Genomic DNA, 17742 nt, shown 5'->3' with positions numbered 1-17742 from the left:
AGTTTGACACATAAAACTCTATTAATTACGATATAAATAAACAAATAAAACATTTGCATAAATATAAACTCATTCCATGTGATGATTGATGAGTTGGTTGGAGAAAAACCAAAGATTTTCATGAAGCTTTTTGAAACATATAGGGCCTCCGATTAATGCTTCCAATGGTTTGAGACTTTGATCCATAGAAGCAAACATCTGGTAGAGGCTTATGATAACAGAGTCTTTGTAGACTGACATAGTAATTAGTTGGAACTCTTTCTAAAATTTCCAACAAAGGAACCAAATTAAACTTAGAATCCAAAAAAGAAAGGCATGTAATATAACATGTTAAGCTCAACTTCTATGGCATTTCACTAAGTTTTTATATATGTACATATATCACAATCTCATCCCATATATATACCCGACACATCGAAGCCGAAAAACCATCTTCTTTCGGCGAGTGATAAAAAACACGTTATAATATAATGCTATTGTTCTCAGACTTTACCTCTTCTCTTTGTCTCTGCGTCCATTTGCTGCATCTACCTGTTTGTGAACTAATAGAGCAAGTGACTAAGTGCACTCTGACATGTCTTTCATGCTATAGATTTTATATTTTCTTGGCTACATATTATAGTTTATTAACAATTTAACACAGTAAACAAAATAAGAGGAAAATTTTGATGGATGTGTTTCAAGGATTAGATTTATTGATGGTGATATATATCTAGCCATTAGAGGGCATAGCAAAAAACTTCTTTGTGATTTTGATAGACATCATAAAATAATTATATAATATTTTTAAACATGTTAGAACAGAGCTTATTTTTATTATTCTATAGATCTATTTTATTTAAATTAATTTTATTATTCTACATATTCATTTTTACTATCAATTTTTTATTATTCCAATATTAAATTCTTTATGCATTTAATGTAAGGGAAAAGAAATATGGTTCGAAAAAGAGATCGATTTTGGGAGTATGCTGAAGATCTAAAAGGTCGTTTTAAATGTAAGTTTTGTCAACGTGATTTTGCTGGGGGTGCTTCAAGAATTAAACGTCACTTGGCTGGAGTAAAAGGTCACGATATTGATATTTGTAAAAAAGTGTCTAAAGAGGTCCAAGAGGAGGCTGCTCTAATAGTTGGAGAACCTAACAAAAAATTTAAGGGTGCATCAACTTCAAACAGAGATAAAGAGAGGGAAATCAACTCAACTTCAATATGAAAGGATGTCACATTAAGCAGAGTGTTTGAAAAGGTGAGTAAAGATGTAAATTTTTATTTTTAGAATATATTTTATCATAATCTTGGCTATGAACTTGTGATAATATTTTCAATTATTAATTTTAATTGTTTGGATAAAGTAAAACATTATAATAAATTTTCTTATTATTTAATGAATTTTTTTTTTCTTGCAACAAGCGGGGAAGAGGAGTTTGAACTCATGCTCTCCTCCATTGGATAAGTGTATTGTCATTAAACTACAAAATTCTTACCATTATTACTTTATTTATTTATTTGTATAATTTGATAGTTATAAGATTGGAGAAAGAGGATTTGAATCCAATTTCTCATAATAAACAAGAGTAGATTATGCCAAAGAGTTACAAGAGTTTTGGCTTGGTGGTGTTGTTGTTGTTGCATTTTTATTTATTTATTTATGTGGAAACAAACACACATAGGGAAGGGGGAATGTGTGTGTTTGTTTCTGAAATTTAAGGGGAGGGAGGAGAAGAAGAAGAAGGTAGCTGTTCCACATTACTTAAATGAGTATATTATGTATAATATTACTTAAATGAGTATATTATGTATAATATAACTTAGATAATAAAGCAAAAGACAGAAAATAAAATAAAAGATTTGTATTCAGTACTTACTGTTCATTTCTAACAAAATTGTACTCTGCACTACGTTATAGACTTGTCAAGTTCATCCTCTAAGGTTCTCAGACATTCACATTAAGTGAGACATTTGTTGACCTTAATTATACTTTTCAGCCAAAAAAAAAAATATTGGCTTTATCTATTCACCCACTAATGTCACCTTTTCATTCTTTCATTTTCAACCTCCTTTTTTTTTTTTCTTTTTTTTTTTTTTTTACGAAACAGCTTAGCGTTTTTTTCCCCAGCTTTGTACATTTTTTAAAGAACTTATTGTCGGCCACTGCTGAAGTCCACGTATTCTCGTCATTAGACTCTTTCATCTTTAGAAAATCTATTTTTTTTAAGGGAATATTATTTAATGTATTTTCTTTTAAATAATAAAAAAAATTCAAGTTTACAAACTATTATCATTAAATTCAACTCTAATGAAAGTTGGATATTATTGATGCCAAGAGCTTTGTAACTCAATTGACTGGCATTTCTTGGTATGTTCATGACATTCTCAGTTCAAACCTCCCCTTACCTATTGTAACTATCGAATTATTAAAAAGAAAAAAGGAAAAAGAAAAAAGGTTATTGACATTTTAAATAACTTGAATTTGTCATGTATATTATGAATAAAGAGAATCTGTAATCCAATGATGAGATTTTAAAATATTAATCAAATAAAAGTTAATAAATGGTATAAGATGAGCATATATTCATTCATGATATTTTGTTATTTATTTATTTATTTATATTCAAGGAGAAAGAAATACAAGTAGAAAGAAAGATCAATTTCAGGAGTATGCTAAGGAAGAAGATGGTTATTTCATATGAAAGTTTTGTGCACATAAATTTCCTAGGGGAGCTTCAAGAATTAAATTATCGATATTTGTACAAAAATGACTGAATAATGTTCATGCAAAAGCTTTTCTAGAGATTAAGGGGCCTAACAAAAAGCTTAAGACGACATCCACTTCAGGCAATGCTAAGGAGAGTAAAAATTCCTCAAATCCAATATAAAAAAATTGTCACAGAGTTGATTATCTATAGCTTTAACTCAAAACATAATTGTTTATTTCTTACAAAACCATACTCTTACACTTTGGCAAACAATTTTTATACTAATTTATGTTGGAACATTTTAATATTAAATAATTAAAATGAGTAAATGTTATAAAATAAATGTAAAGATGTGGAGTGAATATGGAAGATGAAGAGTTGTGAAAAATGTTTAATCCCACATTGAAAAGGAGAGAGACTTTTTTATTCTTTTTAATTGTGGTGATTAATGGGCTAACATGAATTGTCTCAGATATTGGGTTAGATACGTGCGCAAGGAGGAGGTGAAGAGTGGAGGTATCAAAAATGGAAATGAATCAGCCCCTTGGATCCTCCTACTTGACAGTCCATTCAGAATAATTACCATATCCGTTGGTGAGTAAATGGCCCGAATTAATACTCCATTTTTATTATGGACAATGAAGAGCCATTAACCCACTTAATGGACTATCCATTTGGGCCTATTCATTCTTCAGAAACTCCTCATCTCACCATTAATTGTGTAACTCCAGCCCATCAGATTAATATCCAACAATTAATCTTGTAACACCCATTACATCAGAATAATTGGACCTAATTAATTAGAATAAATTGGGTAGTAATTTCGTAAGGCCCATTGAGCCTATAAATAGACTCATTCAGACCCAATCCAAGTTAATGCAATTCACAATACACACTAAAAAAATAGAGAGATTATTGATTATTGGCAAGGAAGGGTGTTCTTTCTGGTGGAGCTTTGGGCTTGAACACTTTGTGCAGAGGTTGTTCTAGCCATACAACACTTGTTGGGCTGTTGTATCCTGGGGGAGACAAGTCAGAGAAGGTCTGCACCGGTTACAAGAGTTAGCCAACCAAGGGCTTGAATCTCCTTAAAGAGAGCGAGTGCCGCGCCTCAGTCCAAATAGTGTTGTGTATTTCCTTTTTTTATATTAATAATATTCAGAAGTACTATTCAGTTTCTCTTTGTGTATTATTTCCATTATTATTGTGTTTGCACCAACAATTTTAAGGAGATTCAAACACATGGAGTCTTCACAAGAGAAACCAAATGAGCCTGTTGGAGATCTCAACAAGCCCTTTCGCTTTAAGGGAGCCCATTTTAAGAGGTGGAAAGGAAAGGTCCTCTTCTACTTAAGTCTTCTCAAAGTCTCCTACATCCTCACTGACAAGAATCCGTCAAAAGTTCCTACCGATGAGATGAGTGAGGAAGAATATATTCTCCATCAAGAAAAAATAGATAAGTATACAAAAGATGAATATAATTGTCGCTCTTATCTATTGAATTGTCTTGCCGATCATTTCTATGATTATTATGATACAACTTACAATTCTGCTAAGAAAATTTGGAAGGCTTTACAAAGCAAGTATGATACCGAGGAGGCAGGTGCAAAGAAGTATGCTGCTAGTAGATTTTTCCGTTACCAAATGGTGGATGGAAAATCGGTGGTGGATCAAGCACAAGACTTCCAAATGATTGTGGCAGAATTGAGATCCGAAGGCATAAAGATTGGAGACAATTTGGTGGTAGCTGGCATAATTGATAAACTACCACAATCTTGGAGGGAGTTCCAAAAAACTTTGCGGCACAAACAGAAGGAGACATCCTTGGAGACTTTGATCACACGCATCCGTGTGGAGGAGGAGGCTAGAGGACAAGATGCACTCATGACACAAGAGAGCAATGGTAATTCCACCACAAAGGTAAACCTTATTTCATCCAATAATAATATGCCCAAAAATCATTTTCCTAGAAATGTTCAATTGAAGCCTAAAAAAAGAGCCTTTAAAAATAATAATAGACCTCAAGGAAGGGGAAACCCAAATAAAAATTACAATAAGAACCAAGGACCCCCTTCACAAGATCAATTTAATAGATCCTGTTTTGTCTGTGGCAAGAGTGGGCATATTGCTCGATTTTGCAAATTTCGGAAACGTGAATCTGTCCCGCAGGCTAACGTAACCGAAGAGCCTTTAGTGGCTATGATTACAGACATCAATATGGTGCAATATGTTGAAGGGTGGTGGGCAGATTCCGGTGCTAATAGGCACGTCTGCTATGACAAGAATTGGTTCAAATTGTACACTCCTTTTGAAGAAGAAAAAACTGTTATGCTTGGTGACTCTAGTAAAACCAAGGTTCTTGGGAGTGGTGAGGTTGAATTGAAATTCACTTCTGGACGTGTGCTAACATTGAAAGATGTACTTTACACTCCGTCCATGAGGAAGAATTTGATGTCAAGTTTTTTGCTTAACAAGGCTGGCTTCAAGCAAACTATGGAATCTGATAATTATGTAATCACAAAAAAGGGATTATTTGTGGGCAAGGGTTATGCTTGTGATGGAATGTTTAAATTGAATGTTGAGAATAATAAAGCATCTACCAGTTCAGTTTATATGCTTTCTTCTATTAATTTTTGGCATGCTCGTTTGTGTCATATAAATAGTAGATATGTGGGAATCATGAGTAGTTTAGGATTAATTCCAAGACTGTCAAAAGATTTTGAAAAATGTGAAACTTGTAGTCAAGCTAAGATTACAAAAAGGCCTCATAAAAATGTTGTAAGAAATACCGAATTGCTTGAGTTAATTCATTCCGATTTATGTGAATTTGAGGGAATTTTAACTCGTGGAGGAAATAAATATATTATCACTTTTATTGATGATTTCTCAAAATATACAACTATTTATTTGTTGAAAAATAAAAGTGATGCTTTTGAAAAATTTCAAGATTTTTTAAAAGAAGTTGAAAATCAATTCGGTAGAAAAATAAAAAGAATAAGAAGTGATAGAGGCCGTGAGTATGAATCAAGTGCATTCAACTCATTTGCTCAGTCTTTGGGAATTATCCATGAAACTACTGCACCATATTCACCTGCTTCTAATGGTGTGGCTGAAAGAAAAAATAGAACTTTAATTGAGTTAACAAATGCCATGTTAATTGAATCTGGTGCACCTTTACATTTTTTGGGTGAAGCTATTTTAACTGCATGTCATGTTTTGAATAGGGTGCCACATAAAAAGTCACACACCACACCTTTTGAGATGTGGAAAGGACATAAGCCAAATTTGTGATATTTGAGAGTATGGGGTTGTCTTGCTTATGTAAGGCTTACTGACCCTAAAATGCCTAAATTAGGTATAAGAGCTACTACCTGTGCTTTTCTTGGTTATGCGATTAATAGTGCAGCCTATAGATTTTTTGATCTTGAAAACAAAATAATTTTTGAATCTGGTGATGCAATTTTTCATGAAGAAAAATTTCCTTTTAAATTGAAAAATAGTGGGGGTGAAGAAAATATTTTGTCACAACCTAGTTCTTCTACTTCACATTTTCAAAATCAAGAAAATTTTGAAATGGAACCTAGAAGGAGTAAAAGAGCTAGAGTTGAAAAGGATTTTGGTCCTGATTATTATGTTTTTAACATTGAGGAAAATCCCAAAAATTTAAAAGAGGCTTTAACATCACCTGATGCCATATTTTGGAAAGAGGCTGTAAATGATGAGATGAAATCTCTAATTTCTAATAGAACTTGGAAATTAGTAGATCTTCCACCGGGTTGTAAGACCATAGGTTGTAAATGGGTCCTTAGAAAAAAGTTGAAACCGGATGGGTCAATAGATAAGTTTAAAGTTAGACTTGTTGCAAAAGGCTTTAAACAAAAAGCTGATCTTGATTTCTTTGATACATTTTCTCCGGTAACAAGAATTACATCTATTAGATTGTTAATTGCCATTGCTGCAATTTTTGATTTGAAAATTCATCAAATGGATGTAAAAACTGCTTTTCTTAATGGGGACCTAGAGGAAGAGATTTATATGGACCAACCCGAAGGCTTTGTAGAGCCTGGCCAAGAAAGCAAGGTATGTAAGCTAACTAAATCTCTATATGGCTTGAAACAAGCACCTAAGCAGTGGCATGAAAAGTTTGATTCCTGCATGATTGAGAATGGTTATAAATCAAATGAATGTGATAAATGTATTTATTCTAAATCATGGAATAATTTACATGTTATTATTAGCCTCTATGTGGATGATATGTTAATTTTTGGCTCAAATATGCATGTTATAAATGAAACAAAAAATATGCTTAAAAGCCATTTTGATATGAAAGATCTTGGTGAGGCTAATTTTATTTTGGGCATGAAAATTACAAAAACATGTGATGGAATATATCTTGATCAATCACATTACGTTGAGAAAATATTGAGAAAATATAATTTTCATGATCACAAAAGTGTAGCTACTCCTTTTGATTCTAGTGTTCATTTATTTCCTGTGAATAATGATAATGAGATTTTTAATCAAAAGGATTATGCTAGTATCATTGGTAGTTTGCGTTATGCTACAGATTGTACTAGACCTGACATTGCATATGCAGTAGGAGTGCTTAGCAGATTTATTAGCAAACCTAGTAAAGATCATTGGCTAGCTATTGAGCGAGTTATGAAATATTTAATTGGTACCAAAAACTATGGCTTATTTTATAAAAAGTACCCTGCTGTGATTGAAGCTTTTAGTGATGTCGATTGGAATACTTTGTCAGGTGATTCTCTCTCTACCACTGGTTATATTTTTACCTTAGGTAGTGGTGCTATTTGTTGGAAATCTAAAAAGCAAACAATAATTGCTAATTCAACAATGGAAGCTGAATTAATAGCATTAGCTTCAGCTAGTGAAGAGGCAAATTGGCTCAGAGATTTGTTATATGAAATTCCCCTTTGGGAAAAGCCAATTCCACCTATATTAATTCATTGTGATAGCACTGCCACAATTGGTAGAGTTAAAAACCGTTACTACAACGGTAAATCCAGACCTATAAGAAGAAAGCACAGTACCGTGCGATCTTATTTGAGTAGTGGCATCATAACTGTGGATTATATTAAATCTAATGATAATCTTGCAGATCCATTTACCAAGGTCTTGGCAAAAGATAGAGTCTGGAATACATCGAGGGGGATGGGACTAAAGTCCATAGAATCATGAGCCATGTATGAGGATACCCAACCCAAGGACCAGAGATCCTGAGAATTGGGTTCAATGGGAAAAACGAATCATATGATGGTCGTAAGAAATGCACTATTTATTTTTTTTTTAAATTATTTATTCTGTAAATAATTTTTTAATTGTTCATCCCTATGATGTAAGTGCATTTATCCTGTAATGTGGAGAGGTTGAGTAAAAAACTCTTAATGAAATTTGTAGCTCGTATGAGTGGGGTGTCAGAATTGCAGGAGCACCATTGACAAATTTCACCTATGTGAGTGTGGGGGTGGGGCCGCTCCCTATGAGATTTGGACTTAATCTCAAATACACCCATGAAACTGGGATCAGCACATGGCCGTAAAGTGCTAGCTATAAAAGCTCATGTCAACACCTGGGTTGTTATGTGTAAGCAGTGATGTTTAATTTCCCTAAAGCAGTCCTAGTTCAAGTCGGAGACCACTACGACTGTGGAGTTGAGATCGCTGTTTTACTAAGTGAAGGTTCAATGCAGAGCACACCTTCATGATGCATAGTGACCCATCTTTGCCTGGTAATCTCTCTTTAACTAAAATTTAATATTAAAATGAGTGGGGGATTGTTGGAACATTTTAATATTAAATAATTAAAATGAGTAAATGTTATAAAATAAATGTAAAGATGTGGAGTGAATATGGAAGATGAAGAGTTGTGAAAAATGTTTAATCCCACATTGAAAAGGAGAGAGACTTTTTTATTCTTTTTAATTGTGGTGATTAATGGGCTAACATAAATTGTCTCAGATATTGGGCTAGATACGTGCGCAAGGGGAAGGTGAAGAGTGGAGGTATCAAAAATAGAGAAATTATTGGCAAGGAAGGGTGTTCTTTCTGGTGGAGCTTTGGGCCAAATTCAATATTTCACTGCCCTTAAAATTCTGTGGATAGGCTTCAAAGTAAATTTGGTAGATTTGCCAGAGTTGTTGGGCAATATTTCTTCTCTTCAACAGCTGTATCTTGTGTATTGCCCCGACCTGGTGCATCTGCCCACCAAGGAAGCCATGCAACGCCTCACCCAATTGAAAAAGCTGGTGATTTGGAATTGCCCCAAATTTGAACACAATGAGAGGATCAAGATTAGCCACGTTCCATGGGTTGAAATCAATTCTGAGTAAGTCTATATCCTCTTCTATTCTCTTATATTCGTAATGGGTGAGAGAGTATTCCTAGAATGAATACTTAATTGAAACCCATTCCATTGATGAAAATATATAAATGCTACAATTTGGATTAACGGCTTTTGAAATTAATCTCACCAACCACCATGGCAACACTTGAAAATTTTCTACTCTTCTTCTTCTTCTTCAATCTTTGAAATTATCTGCAATTGTTTGCGAGAAGTCACTAAAAGCATTATATAATTTAGTTTTTTGTGATTGCTGCAAATTGGCTTGGTTCTATTCAAATTTTTGTCTCTGCAAATTATCGCAAAGAATTAAAAAGTTGCTAAAAACATAATATAATTAAATATATTTTCTGATCGTGATGGCTACCAATTGGCTTGCTGCTATTCAAATTTTTGTTTCTGTAAATTACCAAAAGAATTAAATTGTTGCTAAAGGCATAGTCTATTTAAATATTTTCTGATTATTACCTATTGTCTTACTGCTATCAAATTTCTGTTTGTTAGCCTAGCCTATTTGCTTTCTAAAAAATTTTCAAAATTGAAAATTTCTGGACATTGGGAAATTTGGAATGTTGGATTCATCACCATTAGAACCTCTTTTATGTCCAAATACTCATTCTTTGGCTCAGCATTTCTTTTAACCTTCACATTTTGATACTGTAAGAGTTCATGGATCAGTTCTTTTGATTAGGACTGTCTAAAACTTAATGGTAGATTTTGTTGATTTGGGCTGGGTCATAATTGCGCTGTTTATGAGGGTGAGTTTATTGTGGGAGAATGGAGTTTAGTTGCATAAGAATGTGAAATTGGGTGGCTGATGCTCTTGATTTTTCATTTCAAGTTTGGGTTGGGGGCTCAGTTTTACTAGTGCAAGAAAAATTTAACTTAAAATTTCAGACAGCACTAAAGGTGTTGATGGTTCTAATATATCTATATATGGTTTTTACCTTTAGAGAGGTGCCATATTGCAAAGATTTCGACTCAGGAGACTGGTGAGAAGTTTGCATTTGGGAAAATATTAAGTTGATGACAACTGTTGCCAAGGCACTTCAGGTTTGCTTTCTCTTACCATTTGAGTTATGTGTACATAATTCACTTCATAATTGGTCATTTACAAGACCAAATTCAGTTTATATATATTTGTTGAGTCATAGTGTTTGTAGCCAATGTGCATATCTACAAGGTATAGAGTTGTGTTGAGTCATGAGTGCAGTCATATCCCTGGATTGTGGTTTCATACTATTTGACATGAAAGTCATTCTGTGCTTTTAGTGTTATTATAGCTTAGCCTGAACAGTGTGGGAATGCCCTTTGCTGTGACTCTTTTAGTTTCTGACGTGGATATAACGAACTAATTGCTAGTCATATATTTGCCATTAGTCAGAAGAATTACAAATGCCTTTGTGTCACCATTAATAACAGCAAGTTCTGTCAATCATATAGATAATTTGATTTACAATTTACTTTTATTTTATAGCAGAAACTGAGGTTAATGAATTATAAATGATCACAAATGGGCTTCGGTTAACAACTCAAAGTGTTCTTTCTATAACATAACTTTTAACATCTTTACCACAATAATCTTAAATCTAAAATCTAAAGTGATAAAGTAATAAATGTAAAATTTTCATGGCAACAAAAGAATATTGCAAATATACCTTAGCTTTCCTAGTCTTTGTGTACTTATGAAACTTTGATTCAAACTGATTGTCAAACTTAGCTTCAAACGGAATCGTCAAACTGATTGTTTTTTAATAACTAGGGCCAGTACTCTTGATCTGATATTGATGCTCAAAATTTTAACAATTATCTCTACTGTTTTTTGTGTGTGGTGGGTGAAGATGACACACCATTAGCACCAACTGAAGTGGTTGAAATTACATGCTGACTTTTCTGTGATTTTCCTGGCCTTTTGCTTTTAGATTTAGGCCCGGGCACTGTAGCTTCACTCATCATATCACCTACAAGGTTTCTCTGTAAATTTTATTCAGAATCCATAAGCAAATAACTAAAGATAACAACAAACTCAAAAAATAATAATAATAAGTTAAAAAAAAAAAAAATTTATTCAGAATCCATAAGCAAATTTTATTTCTGCATGATTTATGCTAGTAGTAGCTTTTCAGTCAACTGAAGAAAGCCTTTGTGAAATCTTTTGCTCATTGTCTAACATTTGAGACCATTTCATTATAAAAGCAGAAAAGAATCTTTGAGTGGTTGGCTGCCATGCCAACATTCATGCCAAAAAGAATAAGGTTCCCTACACCAACCTCAAACCAAATATGCTAACCAAACATCTCCCAACCCATTCTTATACTCCTCCAAAGACCATACCCATGGATAGATTAGTGCTTCTTGAATTAATTACAGGAAATTTGTGAACTATCTAAAACAATTATGAAAGTTGTGATTCCATTTGCATTTTTCAAAATTAAAATTTTATGGCAATTTGGAAATTTCAATATTGAAATGGTTGCTCTTAGAGTTTGCTTTGATGTCCATTGATAAAAACATACACATTATTTGTCTCAACATCTCTTGTAACCTTCACTTATAAGCTGGCCTTCTTAATTTCTTGAGCTGAAACTGCAACCGAACATGAATCAGTTCTTGTGCTTAAACATTTGGCAATAGTTGATTTGGGCTGGGTCATAATTGCCATGTTTATGCGTGAATTGTGTGGGTGAAGGTCTTGTTGACTTTAGTTTTCATATCATATGCAGGGTGTAGTGATTTAAGTGATCCCCAGTTCAACTAGTGCAAGCAAATTTGAACTCACATTCCTATAAAGTTTCTGACAACACTGAAGTTGTTGATGGTTCTACTTCTAATATATTAGTATATGGTTTCCACCTTTTGAAGCTCACAAGAAGATTTCATCTCGTAAAATAGTGAACTTGATGACAAATGATGCCAAGGAACTTCAGGTTTGTTTTCTCTTTACCACTTGGGATATGTATTTATAATTTACTTCGTAATTTGTGCTTTACAAGACCCTATTCAGTTTATGTATTTGTAGAATCACTGTGTTCTATAGCCAATGTACATATTTACATAAACAAAAGTTTTAGTCTATGTAAAGGCGTGTGTGTCAACTCCACGTGTTAATACATCACCAAAACAATGTATAGAGTTATATTGAGTACAGCCAAATCACTGAATTGTGGTTTGACTCTCTTGATATGAAAGTCATTCTGTCTGTATGGTGTTATTATACCTCGGACCATCTCAATGTTTACAATTGTATTTAAAAAATATTTATCAAAATAAGAATAATAATAATGATTCTGGCATGATTAAATCTAACGCTAGTCATGCTCTGGCAATTTAGATCTTATGTAATAAGCAATAAATTTTTTTGTTTTAACTCTATGAATTGATGAATTTTTACCTATTGAACATTCGGAACATGGCCAATAAAATTCATAATTTTAAATTTTTAAATCTTTCTTAATGTTAAGAAGAGTTTAGCATTTTGGAAAATCAAATAGTAAATTGTTATTTTGAAATTTTCCCTTTTCATTTTTGATCTGCAGGCATAAACTTGCTAGCTTTTTCTTTCAATTGATTTTCCAAAATTTCGGATATTAATACATAGTCATATATGTTTGTTTCGGTGTCCTGTATCTTTCACATTTGTTGGTGGTTCATGTTTTTTTGAATTTTTTTTTCCATAAATTAGGACATTCAGAGACATCACTATTAGTATTAGGCCTTAAGACATTAGCTTCTCTTCAAGCACTGTGTACAATAATTATGATTTCAATAATCTGCTTCATCTGCTCTCATCGTATACCTCACCAAATTACAAATTTTACCGATTTCTAGTTGCCCTCAATTTAAGCCAAGGGAATCGTTGTCCCATGTCTTAAAGGGCTATTTATAGTATTTTCAACTGGGAGAATAGCTGAAACTAGTGCAGAAAACAAGTTTAAGTACTTTTCACTTTTCATCTCTTCTTTTTTACTTGGGCTTTTTTCTTTTCAACTAGTTTGAGTTGCATGTGCAAGGCATGTGCTTGCCAATATATTGGGTATTTAAACATATGTCCTTAACTTTAAAATTTTGAAATTCACACCTTGATTCAGTGTTAACTTTCAGTTTTTATCTCATAGTCTATTAAGAGTTTAGTGGGAAAAAAACCACTCTAAAATAGCATTTAAATCCCTTTAAGTTAGCAATATATGTAGTAAAAAAAAAGTCCCAAAAAACCCATAATAATCTATGTTGTAAACCCATAAATCCCATAAAAGAAGAAAAGCCAATACATGAAATTTAAAACACCTTGACAAGGTACTGCTACCAAATATAGTTAGACACATCCATGGTTCAAAGAGCTCTTAAAAGCACTATGCTAGAAGTTGATAGTATGTAATACACATTAGCTACCTAATGAGTTTGTCTATAGATCTAAACTTCATCTAAACAACACTAAGATTTCCTACCATTATGAACCACTTGATTTTATTGCACTTCATCTTCCACTCTTGTTCTCATCAAAAAAAAAAAAAAAAATCTTCCACTCTTGTAGAAAACTTTAGCACCAAGCCAAGGAAGGGTGCTTACACATCCTCTATGAGAGGAACCACTTGATTTTGCTCTACCTCTTTGATATGCTTGTTGCATCAACCTCTCTGCTCCTTGTTCCAGCTCCTGGATTGGTTTAACCATAGCAACAACCTCTAAGAAAATGGGAAAGAATCAGAGAGTTAAAGGTTAGGATTACCCACACGTTTCATTAATTTAGAAGTCAAGAAAACACTTGACACCCATTCAAAATGCTAGATTAATCTCCATTACGTTAGTAAAGAGGTAGAATGCAATGAACAGTTTTTGAATTAAGACACAATATCCAGTTTTGGCTTTTTACAATACACAAGGATCTCAACAAGAAGGGAAAACTTTTTAAAAAAAATTACAAAATCAGAAAGCATGGCGAACCTCACTTGTGAGTTGTGACCATCCCACAATTTGTCACTAGCAAGATAAGAAACTCAAGGGAGCCATCAATCTTTTCCTCCTGCAATTTCTATAAGATGTCAGTGGCTAATGATGCAAAAATATAAATGAGAAGCATGGAAAGAGGCACTCTTAACCTGACTAAATGTATCAATTTGGATAGCTCTCTTAAATAGGGACTTGTAATAATATCAGACTAAGCAACATTCCTTTAGCAGAATGCCAAAACGCAAATGTAGGTGCATTGAGAAATGCCAATATAAATTTACATTTTCAAATTAGCATTGATTAGTTGGATATTTAAATGGTTTAAACAAGGATTAAAAGCTACTAATTCTAGTTTATTTTTATTTTTCCCTACTTTCTTTTGGCTGGGATGCTAAAAATATAAATAAAAGCATACTTGATTCTTTTAAACATAAGAAATATATAACCATTCCATATCACATTTGACATAATAGGGTTTTTTCACTTCAAGTTGTTTACAAGTCATGCAATTTTCTCTACATATTAGTGAACTTATATAATCTGGTTCATTTCATTAAGACGGCTGTGCAGGGCAATTGGATGTAGGATATGCCTACCTTTTCTTTTCATTATGTACTTCTAGAGCTAGGAGTGGAGAGGAAATATAATAATATTGGTGCTACCATAGAATTTTATGAATTACTCACAGTATTGCTACTGTAGAAAATACTTTATTTGAAGATGGTGATGGCAACTGAAGGAATTGAGACCCTAAGAGGGTTTGGATGCTTAAAGGCAGGATCCATTCATGACAAGTGACTAAATTTTATCCTAGACATCAATTTAGCACAACCCTCGTCTTTTATACACACACGAGCAAATACACCATTTTCAAATTGGTAGAATCAACAACAATTACCATATGATGACATCTATATAACTGGGCACCAAGTTTCCTCCCAAATTATGGCCAACTCATCTGAAAATTTATATGAGACAAAAAAAATTAGCTGATTAACAATAAAATAAGTTAAGCCAAACATTCAAGCTCACTATAAAAATAAAAATTTGAAATATCAAATACCAAAATTTCAAGGAACTAAGTTTAGAGCTCACTCAACTCAGCGTGAGATTTCATTTCATGCACTGTGAATAATGGTTGACGATGATCATGCTGTCTCTAGCGTCAGTTGCATATGAGTTTCAAATAATTCCACCATTTCCATTGATTGAAGAGCACAACCTCCTATTTAATCATAGACCCAAACAGTAACTGGAGAACCTTTCATTCATTCATGATTTATACATTTGCAAGAAGCCACAATATCTGCTTATGGTGTAAGTGGCTCATTGCATCACTAAATTACAAATACCAATGATCTTTGATTGTCCCAATCAGAGGTCTGTAGTTTAGCCCAAAAGGGTTTAAGATTGCTACATGTTCCAATGATTGAGATAAGCATTTGATACATCCTATGTAAAGGTCAAAATCATTTAAACTGGGTTCCCTCTATTTCCTTCTGTTTGCTGTTTTACTTTGAAGTCTGCTAACTGCTCGTGATTTGTTCTCCTCTCTGCCATTTTTTTTTCTTTCTGTATTTAGATATTTACCATTTTCTTTGGTTAATGATATCCAAAGAGTTTTGTTTCCAACCATTAATTCATATTTTACTGCATAGATTTTGTGTATCTTCAACTTCTAGCTCTATTTTATTGTAGTTCTTCCATGATGGTTAAATTTCTATTAGCACATCAAACATTTCTCAGAAAATTCAGAAAGTAATTATTTTTTGTTTTTGTTTTTGGACTTCATTTTAATAATTACTTCCTCTTATGTTTTCATATTTTCTAATAATATCAACACTTATATTCTCCTTACAGTTGCACTATCTACATTGAAAATTTTGCAATACTAAAGTTGCTGTGTATGAGAGAGAAGAAGATTTCAGAAATTTTTTTCTACTAAACCAACTAGTTTCAAGCCAAAATTGGAAGCTCATTTTAGTTCCGATTTTGATGAAGTTTTAGCATGTTGTTCCTGATGAAGAGAGCTTGTATTGACCAGTGTTGTTGCTCGCTTGAATGCTAGACACTTGGTGAGATCTTTTCTTCTTGTTACAGTTGGCATCCACCTTATTGCCTACTGTGATGAATAACTTTTTGTAATTCAAGAGTGATTTTTTTTCCTTGGTAGCCTCTAGCATTTGTTCTCGAGAATATTGTAGCAAACCCATTTTCTTAGAGAAAATTTTTAATGGACTAGGTCCTGTGGTTTTTCCCTTTTCATTGAAGGGTTTTCCACGTAAAAATTTGAGGTCTTGATTGTGGGTTGCTGCTGAAATTTTTATTTATATTGGTTATTGTGCTTAGCTAATTTATTTGAAATATTCATTGAATTAGCACAGAGGGTAAAAGGATATAATTCTGTTGTGTTATTAATTGGCTGTTTTTCTCAATAAAGGATGATCATTGGATTAGACAATGTTTGGTGCCTAACACGTTTTATTCATCATACCTTAACGCCAAACTTTTTTCTGGTTATACAAATTAGATCTCTACATAGAGGTGAAGCCATTCTTGAAACTAAATCAGGTGACATCTTACTCTTTGTGCTAAGCTTGAGTTAATGACATACTCATCTTGAAGTGGAATCATCATCCAATCCATTTCCCTCTAAATAAAGAGGCATTTTCGTTCCTCTGTTCTCTATCTTTCCTTTTTCCTTCCTATCACTTGAAGTAAAGAAATATTTGGGGCAAAACACATGTTACAGTACATTACCATTCTTCCTAGTAAATATAGAACAACTAGAAGAGAGAAAAGACACTCTACCAAGTACCAATAAAATCCCTCTACACAACCGAATTGTTTATTTCCATGTGCTAAATATGCTATGGGGCTATTATGTTAATGCCACCAAGATTATGGCAATCAAGGTAAAGTGGTTTAAACCCCTTGAGGACGATAATGCTTTTCATTATTACTTATCAAAAGCAAAAGAAAGTTATCTTGGTGTTATGTTGACTCTGCAGAAACGTTAATGCTTCACAGTTGTTTGGGAAAAACAAAAGTGGTTGTTGCACTCAATATTACCTTTGAAACAAAGGTGTATAAGGCAGTTGTTAATTGATGTTAACACATAATTTAAGAAGTAGTAACAAATAGACAGATACCAGCCTTGATGTTAATCACTATGCATACAAACATTCATACTGTAAGCAACTTGGCTCAAATCAAGGCCCAATTCCTTGCCAAAACACTCTGGAAATTACTTTTGCAGTCACGAAAATTTTTGTTTATTTGCCAATAGACTATTATCCTCTCAATGTTTACATATATGGACAAGCATTCCTTATTAAAACAGCCTATAGTATTTTGAATCCTGAGAATTTACTTACCATGGCTCTCAAGCAGCAATGGCTTTCACCATGGTAATGGGGAGAAGCACTATATATGGTGGAAAATCAAGTATAGTATGAATAGTATGGACTACAAATTGGTAACCACAAATGAGTGATAGATATATACCTAAGACTCATACAATGGTTCTGCTGCTTAGAAAATTTCTTTAAATATTATTGGGTAACCTTTTATGCAGAAAGATAAGGCTCAGTTGTATAATAATGATTTGGGGTAGCATTATTTTACTGAGTAATACTGATTAGTACAGGGATGATTGCTTTGTATTTGTTGGTAAAGATGATGAGATATTTAACGAATTTTTGTAGGGGATACATCCATCACAAGCTTTCTTAAT

General features: G+C 33.1%; 1 long non-coding RNA gene across 2 annotated transcripts; it reads left to right on the top strand.

The window, feature by feature from the left end:
• Positions 1–8782: 8782 nt before the first annotated feature.
• LOC115963075 lies at positions 8783–16305 on the top strand. Of its 2 annotated transcripts, XR_004085684.1 has the most exons (4): positions 8783–9044; positions 10013–10112; positions 11783–11986; positions 15867–16305. It is a non-coding gene; the product is annotated as an uncharacterized LOC115963075 (long non-coding RNA). The 2 variants fall into 2 exon arrangements; XR_004085683.1 differs by lacking the exon at positions 15867–16305 and having other exon boundaries at positions 11783–12364.
• The last annotated feature ends 1437 nt before the right edge of the window (positions 16306–17742 follow it).

Source organism: Quercus lobata, chromosome 10, assembly GCF_001633185.2.
Source record: "Quercus lobata isolate SW786 chromosome 10, ValleyOak3.0 Primary Assembly, whole genome shotgun sequence".
NCBI lineage: Eukaryota > Viridiplantae > Streptophyta > Magnoliopsida > Fagales > Fagaceae > Quercus > Quercus lobata.
This window is presented reverse-complemented; position numbering and strand designations above follow the sequence as displayed.